Source organism: Sarcophilus harrisii, chromosome 3 (assembly GCF_902635505.1).
Source record: "Sarcophilus harrisii chromosome 3, mSarHar1.11, whole genome shotgun sequence".
Taxonomy (NCBI): Eukaryota; Metazoa; Chordata; class Mammalia; order Dasyuromorphia; family Dasyuridae; genus Sarcophilus; species Sarcophilus harrisii.
In genome coordinates, this window is record NC_045428.1 from 210,105,780 (window position 1) to 210,118,709 (window position 12,930).

At 31.9% G+C, this 12,930-nt stretch overlaps 1 protein-coding gene across 4 annotated transcripts in view; it reads left to right on the forward strand.

The window, feature by feature from the left end:
• Positions 1-12,930, forward strand: part of NLGN4X (neuroligin 4 X-linked) — a 444,496-nt gene that overhangs the window by 265,378 nt on the left and 166,188 nt on the right. The window lies entirely within an intron of this gene.

Genomic DNA, 12,930 nt, shown 5'->3' on the forward strand with positions numbered 1-12,930 from the left:
TGATTACTCCAATGATAAAAGCAAAAATGTAATCTGCAGAGATAGCTAAGGGCATAGTAAATAGAGTTCTGGACCAGGAGTCAGGAAGACCTGAGTTAAATGTAAATTCATACACTTAATAGTTGTGTGACTGGGCAAATCACTTAACTTCTTTTTGCCTATTGTCTCAGCTATAAAATGAGCATAATAATAGCACCTACTTCCCAGGATTGTTGTGAAGAAGAAGTGAGATAATGATCATAAAGTGCTTACACAGTGCCTGTCACATAGTAATTGCTATATATATTAGCTATTATTATTATTTTAAAATTAAAAGTTACTCTTTACAAATCTTAGGCTGGCAAATTTGCTTTATCTCCTTTGGATGAGGAATATACACAAACATAAATGGTCATGCACAAATCTGAATATTTTAGTTAATTGACCAGAAATGCACTTTTTAGCTCAACTTTCTGTATCATAATGTCATTCTCCTGAAGGTTGTCACCTTTTGAGAAGTGAATCTTATTTTATGCAAGGCAGACTTTTAAAATGAATTCATTTTATTAAAAGATTGGGATGTTTGAATTACATTTCTAAAGTTTAATGGGAAAATGAAAGATAATTCAGTTCTATACTGTACTAAATGCATATTTTTCTGATAATAGTCTTTACATCTATGTTGCATTGGAATGGGGGTGAATGAACTTTTAAGGGAATGTCTTAAGTTTTAATATAATGAACTTTTTTTTTTGGATGAAGAATTAAATGACTAATGTGAGGTCTACAGTCAATCAAAAGAGATTGACTTAGCCATCCAGCGAACTAATTTCTTATACTATAGTGTGAACTTGAATGAACATCACACTGAATTAATCCATTAGCACATAAATCTTGTATAAGACTAGCTAAAGCTAGAAGTTGAGCTGATTCCAAAGCTAAATAGACAGAGAAAGGGTTGGATCAGATTTGAGAAATAACTCCACAGTTTTAGTTTGATACGGGAGGAAAAGGCATTTTAAAGAATTCTAATATTCACCCAGTGATGCTATATGACTGTAAAATCATGGAATATCACAAGATACAAAGAAGCAAAACTATAGGTGACTCAAACGACTATGGAAAGACACATGCTGTATATAAAGCCCTCCCAAGCCCTCCCACATAGATGCTAATAGAATTAGGAAAATAGCTTTTAATGAGCTAAAATTGTACTGGGAGTTGAGGAAGGCTTAGGACATATATACACAGATGAGAATAATATTAATCGATAAGCATTTATAAAGCACTTTGTATGTATAAAGACAAGCGTCCTTGAACTCAAGTAACTTACATTCTTTTGAGGGAAACAAAGTAATAAGGCAAAGGAAAGAGGCAGAAATGGTATTCTGACAAAATTTGAGGAAGGAGAAAGAACATTCATCCTAGGGGTTGTTGGGGAGAAGGTGGGACAGAGAGGTTTCTTGAAAGAGTTGTCAGCAAAGTTAAACTTTTAAGGAAGAAGAATATTTTGAAAGAGTAAAGATGAGAAAGGAATTTATTTCTCAGATGCCTACATAATTCACAGAAATAGGAGAAAAAACTTGAAATTCAGGGATTAGTTGGGCTGGGCTATTTTCGTGTGTGTGTGTGTGTGTGTGTGTGTGTGTGAGAGAGAGAGAGAGAGAGAGAGAGAGAGAGAGAGAGAGAATAAATGAATGAATGAAAATAATGTGAAATAAATCCAGGAAACTAAGAATTCTTAGACCTGGAAAAATTCACTTAGGAAATTGTGGCATCAGGAGTAACCTTTTCTAGATGGCAAGCCTCCCTATTCCATATCCCCCCAAAAAGGCAAATGACAAACTGGAAAGTTGAGGTCTGTTAAGGAGGTAGAAGGAAGGGAAGGAGGGTACCCATGCTGGTTAATAACACTGTTTTGGAGTTGAAGCAGAGCAAGGAGAAAGTAGGAGATAACCAGGAATTCTGGAACCCTTCAAGATAAGACATTCTCAGGGACTCAACAATTAGGATATAGGTTTCAGAGAGCCTTGGAATTTATCCATGTCTAGGAAGTAAGACTTGAATAATATTCCTACTAAAGAGATGAAAAAGGAGTAAATAGATTTAGAAAAGTTAAACAAGAGGTTCTATAATAGAAAAATAGGGATTCTGGAAGAATGATCTACATTGTCAAAAGAAGAAAAAAAAATTAAGGTGAGAATTGAGAAAAGGACATTGTATTTAGTAGTTAACCTATTTTTGGTAATCCTGTAAAAAAGCAGTTTTAGAACAGTGAAAGGGTCAGAGACCTGATTTCTAAAGCCTGAGAAGTAGAAATTCTCATGCAAGAATTTAAGCTTGATTTTAGTATTAGGAAAGTAATAAAAATAATTGGCAATTATATAAAGTCAAAACAAATAAAGAAGCATTTATTAAGTACCTGCTATGTGCCAGGCACTATGTTAAGTACTGGGAATTTAAAGAACAAAAATGGTCTCTTCTCTTGAGAAGCTTTCATTCGTTAGAATTAGACATTGTGCAAACAACTATGCACAAACAAGACATACTCCATATAAAGTGGATGTAATCTCAGAAGAAAGATCAAGAGAGACCAGATAAAGCTTCTAGTAGAATATTAGATTTCACCAGAGCCCTGAAGGAAGTCAGCGTGTCAGCACGTCAAGATAAGGAAGGAGACAGGTGTAGAGGATACCAAGTGAAAATGCATTTGTGGGAGATGGAATGTTTTGTGAGAGGAACCACAAGAAGGTCACAAGAAGTGTGTGTATGGAAGTAAAGATGCTGGAAAAGTAGGAGGGAACCAGGTTTTGAAGGACTTATTATTGTTCAAATTATAAGAAGCCATTGTAGTTTATTTGGAGAGGGGAACAATACAGGGCTAACATGCTCACTCCTATACTGTAGGAATTATATTAATATTGGTTATAAATATTAATAGTTCATAGTTAATAGTTCAGTGGAAGATAGATTGGAATAGGGAGATATTTGAAGTAGGGAGAACAACTAACAGGGTATTATAATTGTCTGGAAGTGAGATGATAAAGTTGTGTACCGGTGGCTGCATTATCAGGGAAGAAAAGGAAGGCAACAGGGACTAAGTATGGGGCAGTGTGTGTGTATGGAGCAGAAGGGAGACAGAGATAGAGAGAATTAGAAAGTCTTCATGAAAACATGTTTTTTTGAGATGGACTTTGAAGGATGGGAAGACTTCAGCAGTGAAAATGGATATGAGAGACATTAAAAAGAATAGAACCGTATAAAAAAAGACTCTAAAGCTAGAGACTGGGGCATGTCATGGGAATATATTTTCATGTAGTTTAGGGTTTCTTAAACTTTTTCCACTCATGATGCCTTTTTTGCTCAATAAATTTTTTATGCCGTGCTAAGTATATAGTTATATAAAATACGTATACAAATCATACAGTTACTGTTAATAATAATTTCAGGAAGTTGTAGAAAAAGACTCAAAATTAAAACAAGCCTTTATTATATAGACTTTGAATTTTAAGTTAAGGAATTTAGATTTAATTTTGTTAAGCAGCAAATAGAAGTTCTGAACCATGAAATTCTTGAAGCCACAATTTAGGCATGTTTATCTGACAGGATTATGTCAGAAGAAATTGTCTATGAGAAGAATGAAGGAGATGAATTTGAAGAATTTTAAGGAAAAAGATTTTTGGGGCTTTGTTGAAGTTTTGTAGATGGATATCAATGTTGTATTATGTGTATAAGCAGATGTGTGTGAATATATATATATATATATATATATATATTCACACACATCCACCCCTAAACATACCAATAAATATATTGCATATTTTCCTTAGTCTCCAAAGCCAACTGCCAAGTCTCTTTGTTTTCTTTCTCTCCCATTCAGTTGATTTCCAAATACTATCAAGGATTCTTCAAAATCTGATCTGACTTACTCTGCTACTTGCCTATTTTCCTAGTTCTAATTAACTACCATTTTGTAACTCATAACAGATAAATCTTTTTTATTTCTCCTTCCTTAAGCACTCTATTTTCATTCTACTCAGTGTCTTTGTTCATCTTTTCATTTCTAAGTTTTCACATTCTAGTTATTCTCTGTCCAGCCCACCTAATGCAAAAATTATTCCCAAACAGGAGTAGTCCAGTTGATCCCTCCCCTGAATTGCTATAGCTGTTATATTCTGTGCTACCTAATTTGGATCTTGATCATCTATACTGTTTCATTTTCTACTGTAATTGGTTCTTTGGTATGTTCTCATTAGCAAGAGTTTTAAACTCCTTGGTCAGGGACCATGACCTATTCTTCTGTATTTCCACATGGCCAGGGTTGTATAAATATTTGTTGGTTGATTAATTGTTTGGGACACCAAATGACATGTGACAGACTCTTTGAAAAAGGAAGAATAGAATACTAGGATAAAAGCTGAAAGTCTATATATATAAAAAAGTTGATCTAGTTCAACTCCTTCATATTCACAGGCTCAGAGAAGTGTTATGATTCACCTGCCCTTCACACAAATGATTTGAATACATTTGAATTATCTAAGTGTAAAAACATTAAGAGCTGTTTAATTCCATCTATAACTCATATATCAAGATTGTTTATGTTCTATCAGCATTCCACTTTTACAAACAAAATTAAAATCTTCATTTTACTCAAATTTTCTGTCTGTCTTTTGCACAAATTTTGTCTTCATTTATACAGATGTTAATTGGTATTTAACACCAATTCTTAAGATTAAAAAAATTTAAAAGATATATAACTTACTTTTGAGTTTGAGCTACTTTATTAGGATTCTCTCCATTACTTTCTTAAATTAAAGCAATAAACAACAATAAATTAAACTGTGATTTATAGTATTTGCTGATTTCTGAAGTGTAAATGCCCCCAAAAGAAAAATTAACAGTCAACTCTTATGAGCTAGTTGGAGCTAAATCTAGCTAACATACCCCTGGATAAATCATGAAAGATTTAGTCATTGTTCCAAGTCCACCTTGGTGGACTAATTGTTGGAACTTTTGTGCATGCTAACTACCTTTACATGTAATAAAAATAAATAAATACTTTTAAGTGGGGGACAAACACTTGCCAACCAAAGTCCATCAGAATATTTGATGTTTTGCTCATTTCCACTTAGAGCATCTCTGACCCTTCTTACCATCATTTCATCATTCTGTAAATGAAAGCTGTTGGAATGTGATACTTATAATATAATCATAAACTAACATTCTCATGAAACAGAAAAAATAGTCAAGATTTGTTTTTCCCATTTCTAAAATAGCATATAATGAATCATACTTCATATACCTACACACATTTGTGTGTATGTATATAAATCTAGCTCAAAAAATTCATTGACTTTCACATTAAAAAGCATTATTGTTTGATTCTAAATCAAAGGCACTCAAAATGTATGAACTCACCATAACTGACCCATGTGCTATAAATGCCAAATGCCAAAATTCTAAACTTTAAATGTCACATGTTTTAAAAAATCAGATTTTTATAAACCATTTAAATTCTTTGTGCATTTTCTTTTTTTAAGGAGAGCAATCAAACTTCTTATATCCTTGATGTATGTAACATATATGCAGATTATTTCCAAAATTATTATAGTTTTAATATTTTACAAGGGTATTAGCAATTTTAGTCATCTTCCTTTAACATCAGTAAGCTTTCAAATTAAATAAAAAGGGGTGAATAATTTTAATAGTTTTGAGAGTTGATTGTGTGGGAGGGGGAAATAAACTGTGGAAATGAAAGCTTGTATTAGCATCAGTTTAACAGGGTTTAACTCTAAAATTAGCAAAATGGAACTGAATATAATGTCCTTAAATTGATGCCCCTTTAAAGGGATATGATGACGTAGGATATATTACATTGAAATTGAAATAATAGAATTAAAATAAACCTGTCATGTTATTTTTCTTGTTTCATGTGTATGTAAAAATAAAATTGTAGACTCAGATGATAGTTTTAAAATACTTTCTGAAAGTAAATTACATTAGATAATTTTATAATATATGCTTCTAAGAATGTGATAGAACCATTTTTGTTATGCAAATCTTTAATCCTCAAATGGACTCATCTAATATGTTGTGTATTCTCCTTCCCCAGAATTTAGAGGTATGGCTGGAATATCTTCTGTGTGCCTTCTCATCTTGTGCATTTTTTTTTTTTTTTTTTTGTCTATGGGCTCCAAAAAAATCTTCCATTAGAATCTGTGTAATATGCTAGAGGCCTTCCTCTATGTACTTTCACATTATTTTGGTACTAAAGTAGCACTGGGGCTGTCTTTTGTTATTTCTTATTTTTACTATAATATCCATCCACCTCCTTTCCCACTAAGACAATTCCTGTATGATATCTTTTAACATTCCAAAATCACAAAAAAGTATGAAAAATTACATATTAACCAGTTTGTATTCATAAATGTATTAATTCAGTAAATATTTATTGAGTGCCTTCTATGTGCAAGGCACTTTTTTACACACCTTTTTAGGTATGATGTATATTATTTCAGGCTAGAACAGCAGTAATAACAGGGGACAAATGTGTCATAATTGTGTGGGCAGGTACAATTTATTGAATCATACTGTTGATATACTTTCCATATATCTGTACTTCTAGCTAAATGGTTAGAAAACAATTAATGATTATTTCAGTGAATTTTCCTTTCTTCCTACAAATCAAATTAAAGCAAACCTACAGGTATGTGTGTGTGTTTGTGTGTGTGTGTGTGCATATTTGTGTATGCAATTGTAGGCATAGAGAGACAGAAACAAAAGCATCCCAATTTCTTATTAAATTTTTAGTCTTCATCAAGTTGAGAAAATACAATTTGATTATTACTTATAATTGCATATTTCATTAATACTCAATTGCTTTTCACATTTCCCGTGCTTGATAATATTAAATGGAACACTTTGAACAAATTATAATGTTATAGACTGTACTTATGAATTATCCTCCTTATAACTCATCATCATCATCATTATTATAACATAGAATTTCATAAGTAAAGGGAACTCCTGTTGTGGAGACTCCCTCCACTTATGCAAATTGACAGCTGTATTCAGTAACCTGGAATATCTAATATTGTCTTGGGCATTGAGAGGCTGTTACTTCTTTGATCACATAGCTTGTATATTTTAGAGACAGTGCAAACTCAGCACAGAAATCTAGGGACTATCTTCTATCTAGCATGCCATAGTATTACTAATCCTGTCTTCCTCCATTCTCCTCTTCTTCCTCCTCCTCTTATTTCTCCTTCTCTTCTTCTTCTTTCTCCTCTTCCTCCTTTTTCTCCTTTTATTCTTCCTCCAAATGTTTGGTTTTTACATTTTTGTGAAAGCTATTCAATTGCTCCTGCCTTATAACCTAAGTGTCTCCCTTGAAAAATTAGATTCAGTATATTTTAAATGTAGACTGATATAGCATTATGGAAAGAGTCCTGAATTTGAGCTCAAAAGAACCAGAATTTGAATCCTGGCTGTGCTACATATTACATATTACTGTGTGATCTTACATAAATCCCTTTACCTATTTGGGCTTCAGTTTATTAATGTATAAAATGTAGGGTTTGAACTTGACAATTTCCAATTTCTAGAAGAATGAAAATTTAGAGAAACTATTAATCACTGTACCTACAATGAATGGTATTTCCTGATTTTCATTAAAATAAGCAGGGTTAATAAGACAGCAATTCTAGAATACTCAGTGACATTTTGGGAATAAGACTACTCATGAAGAGAAGACAAAATAAAACAAAAACTACTTGGTTCAGACAAGGAAGCACATTCTTGATGATGTTTAGTGCCTTTCCCTTCAATTCTGAGAATGACATCTCTACTCCAACAATACCTAAAGCCTCTTAGGGAATGACTATGAATATTGAGTGAATAAGGCTCTTCTCAGTGATGGATATAAGTGGATTCTTCAGCAAAAAAATTGTAGATAAAGGTTAGCAGCTGAGATAAATCATCAATTTTCATCTTTTCATTTTTGTCTCTTAATCAAAAATGATGACTTTCATCTAGGGATTGGAATGATGTGTTTAGTCCTCATTTATTATTGCCGGATCTCTTGTAGCTGTAGAGCTTCCTTGAGAGCCTAGATTGATTAGAGTGTTATAAAATAATGAGGAATAAAGTAAAATCACAGGTGGAAAAAGTAAACTGATCTATTTTTAAGAAAGAGAAGGAATAAAATATTCTTCTAATTGTGTAAAAGTTTGAACCAGATTGTTAATTTTTAGTTTTAATTATAATTTCAGATAATTAATAAATATTTAGAAAGATCAGATTATATTCCCTAAATTCTGAGTATTTATTCTATTGATATAGATGAAAAGCTTTACAAAATAGGTTATTTTAATAGAATGTTTAATTCTCTCTCCCTCCCCTCCCCCATCATTTGCTTCTTCCCGTGATAACATTGTGCCTTAACTGTCTTAACCTTCATTCTTCCTTTCCTATTACTACTCTGTTACCAGGATGAGAAAGAAAATTCCCTATCAGTTTTATTCTCCTTGATATATGTAATCTACTGAAATATGACCTTTTCATAGCTAAAATTTCCAAAGGGATACTAAGAGACCCAAGAGAAACAGAAAGAAAAACAAAAAAGTAACTTTAGAAAAAAAAATTGTGTGTGTATGAATATGAATATTGCTGAACCCTATGAGAATATTCCGGGTTATATAAGGATGGCTTCCACTCATATATTTGCAAATAGCCTATTTTTGGAATGCATTTAGTGAGAGATTTATTTGGCATTGCCTATTAAAGAGACACTTTTATATTGTTACATTTTTGTGTGTATGTAGCTGATTTTTGTGTATGTGTGTATAATATTTGGTTTTTACTATTCTCTCCTTCCTTCCCATCTGATCATTCATTCATTGTAAGAAAGATTGAAAAAAAAGACATCTAACCAACATATTAACAGTGTATAACAATATATTCTTGTTTGTGTGTATATAGCTGCACCTTGAACAAACAGTATAGATCAGTGAGAAAGCAATTATTTTGTATGTTTACTTAATTGCTAGAGTAATTTGCTTAGTTTTGTTTGCAGGGCTCTTTTTTGACCCTAAATTTTAAATAGTGAAGAACTTCATCTCTTTTGTTCTACTTAACTTATAGCTCCAGAGAAGTGTGGAGTATCTCATCTTTGCTGGGTATCTTTTCACCTAACAAATAAGTATTCCATACTATATTGGTTGATTGCCTTCTTACTTACTTACTATACATGACAGTCTTTAATAAAGAAAAAAATCTAAGAATTTATTAATGATGATATACTCTCCCTTCATGTAGTTTCTAGCCCTTCATCCCATACTACATGAATCTCATGAATTGTATGGTCCTCCCCATATCACAGATTGGTGGTTTGTCTTCTAATTAATTTCCAAAATTTGGTTCTTGGATTACTTATATATAGTGTTTACTACTGGAATCAAACATGAAGCCTTTCCAGTTTGGTACAGCTTGTCAGAACTTGTGGTCCATTGGCATAGCATGTGAGATAACACCTCTGAGTACTTCTCTATTGGAGGAGCCGTTTTTGTGACAATTGAAATAAATTTAAAGAAATAACTATATTAAACCATGGTGCATAGCTTCTCAGTTGTCGAGCCTTGTGAGTATGATTCTTATACAATTTACTTTATTCTTTGTTTACTCAGCAACATTGAATTCTCAAATTGTATAAAAATTCTTTAATCTTGGGGACAAAAATAGTTGCAAAGAAGTTGCTACTGATGATAGGATCACTGGTTTAGATCCTTGAAACATCTTAAAGTTTGTTTAGCCCAACTTTTTAATTTTATAGATGAGAACTCTTGTAATTATTAGATTATTTTTAGACATTGATTTTTAAAAATATATATTTAAAGGTCATCCATAGTTATATATCTATATGTATACACACACATATATATAGACTTCTTATAGATATAAGTATCTTTCCTCCTACCCTTCTTAGAGATATATCACAAGAAGAATTTTAAAGAAGCTAATTAACATATCTAGAAAATCTGTTTTACACTGAAAGCATTTGAGAGTGCTGATTACAGGATTTTTCTCATTTGTAATTCCTCTAAAAATAGGTTTATCCTGATATGACTTGATCAATATGTATGATTAGTGATTAGTGATCATTACTTCCTTTCCTTTTTCTTAAATTTCTTTTTCTTGATTTTTGTGTATGTGTGTATATTTGTTTTTTACTATTCTCTTCTTCCTTCCCATCTGATCATTCATCCATTGTAAGAAAGATTGAAAAAAAAAAGACATCTAACCAACTTATTAACAGTGTATAACAATATATTCTATATCCCAGACACATTTCTGCTTCGACTTCTGCAGTGAAAGGAAAGAGGAGCATTTTTCAACTTTTGATCAATCCTGTTTGTTTCATATAATTATGCAGCTTTCAGGTTTTGTTATTGTTCTTTCTATAATCACTGTCTACTTCTTTCTGATTCTTCTTTATTCTACATCAGTTCCTGCACATTTTGTCATGGCTTTCTGAATTATTTTTAAATCCCCATGGTATAAAGATATTATGTTCTATTAAAAATATGTAATAATTTTAACAACTTATTTAGCTGGATCCCAATTGATTGATACTGGTTTTGTTACCAGTTTCTGGGTATCACAAAAAAAAAGCATCATTTCTCTTTATAATCATCTTTAATAACATTATAAAATTTACCAGGAATCTGTTTAACTTTTCAGCTCATGATTTTAGAATATGTCTTTTATTTCATTTTATTGTTTATAAAATGCAGCCCAAAAACATTTTTTCTTGTCTACCATTTTTCAGAGATTGACAGTTTTGATCCAATTATGAAATTATGACTAAGCAATTCTATTAACAAATTCTTCCAGTAATTTAAGATTTAGTTTATCTAAGATTGATGACTTATTTGAACTTGCTGAGGGCAGATAAGTGCATTTGTAATGCAATTAGCATGAGTGCCCTTCTAGTGTACCAGGAAGAACTATAGAGTGGAACCTATATAGTTATTGTAAAGTCTAAATCAAGTACGGGGTATAGAAGTTGGGTGCCATATTTCACAATGAGGTATGTGAGACATTCTCATTCTTTCACCAGATTTGGCATGCTCTAATACTCTCCATTATTCTCTAACACTATAGATTCTTAATTCCCTGAGATAGACTATTACCCTCTATGATTGTATTCAGACTTTCCCATCATTCAAGGAGGAAGTCCTATTGAAGGGAAGTATATTTTACCAAATCACTATGCTAGCTCTTGAGCTCTCATTCAATGTTTTCTATCTATGTAATCCTGTCAATTGTCAACTGAGGAAATCCTCTTTATTTGAGAATCACCTCTCAAAGCTTTTTCAATTAGCTTTCACCATTACTAGAACATTTTCAAAATCAGAGTTCTCTATGTGACTAGCTGTTCTCTTTCAGCTGAGGAATTATGAAACACATCAAACTGGCAGTCTTTGAGCTATACTGACCAGAGTACCCAGTTATTCACTGACATGAATGCTATCCTGTCCAGTCTGAATGGAATTCATAGCAACACAGTTTTTATTAAGATACTAAAGCAACTGCAAAGCCTTTTCTATTTTTCCTACTCAAGCCAGACATGGAAGAAGAAACAGAGAGAAACAAATGCTTAAGAAAAAGTTTCACCTTTCTTCAATTCTAGATAGTATCTAAGGGCAGTGTCACTGGAGGTCTTGGCCAATGAAATCAAATTTTCACCAACTAATCAGAAATTACCTAACTAATGTCTTCTTTACTGACTGCTTAAATCTTTCATAGCTTCTAGGAAGAAGTTTTTTAACTTCTTGACTGTGTCTTTGGCTCTTCTAAGAGTTCTTTCCCACAGCAACTATTATTTCTTGCTTTGTTCAATGACTTTAATTAGAGCCTTCTGACTCTGAGCAACTAACTTTTTATTTAAAAATCCCAAGTCACCAAATCTTTTTTTTTTTTTAATTCAAACCAACAATCCTTTTAAAATCATGTCTCCTTCTCTAAATATTTATATGACTTCTCATTTTATTATCTTGCCTAGTCATGAAACATGTTTAGGCAAATTAGCCAAAATATCATGTTTTGAAGACCTCTATAATGTTCAACCAAGTTCTATCTCTTTTGTGCCCTTGAAAGAGTACTTCTTCAAACTCATCGTTCTCTAGAGTTTTTTTTTCTTTTAACAAAATATTTTTCTCTTATAGTATTAAATTATTCCCACACAAATGAGTCAAGCCTCTGCATTGTTAACCAAGAAATTTGGACTAATTCAAAGATCTGCACTAAAGATCATTTTCTTCCCCAAGCTGTTCAAATTTTATGAGAATTGTCTTTGAACAAAAATTTTAGTTTATATTGAAAAGTCATTTTTAACCCATTTTTATCAAAATGTTTATCCATAACAAGAAAAGTATACTGATTAATAGTAATCTCTTTCTTCATATGAAAACACTTTTTTTCCTTTTCCTTTCATTATTTAATTGCTCTGTATAGAAAAGAACCTTAAAAAGATACTGTACTTTCTTCCTACTTGGGTTTCAAATAGCTTAAAGCTTTCTTGTGTTTATCCTATTTTCCTTTATGAGCTTGTGCTTAGTACATAGCTAATTTTATGAACCATTTAGAGTCTTAGTTAGACCTCTCAAGTACTGCTCTATCTTTGGTAGTCATCTTGTTTGAAAACCACAGACTCTTAAAGGGTATCACAGATTTAGGACTCTTTTAGCTACTTCAGAAATGTTTCATATCAGGAATCCTTTTCATCTAAACATAAAGAACTTTTTATCTATAAATTGTTAGTTCAAAACTAGAACTAATTTAATTCTCAGAACCAAATTCCTGTAGCAGTTTAAAACTGTTATTCTCATCAAAGTCATCTATTTCTCTTGAATATAAATAGCATTGGAATAAACTTATTTTGGGTAATGGAGT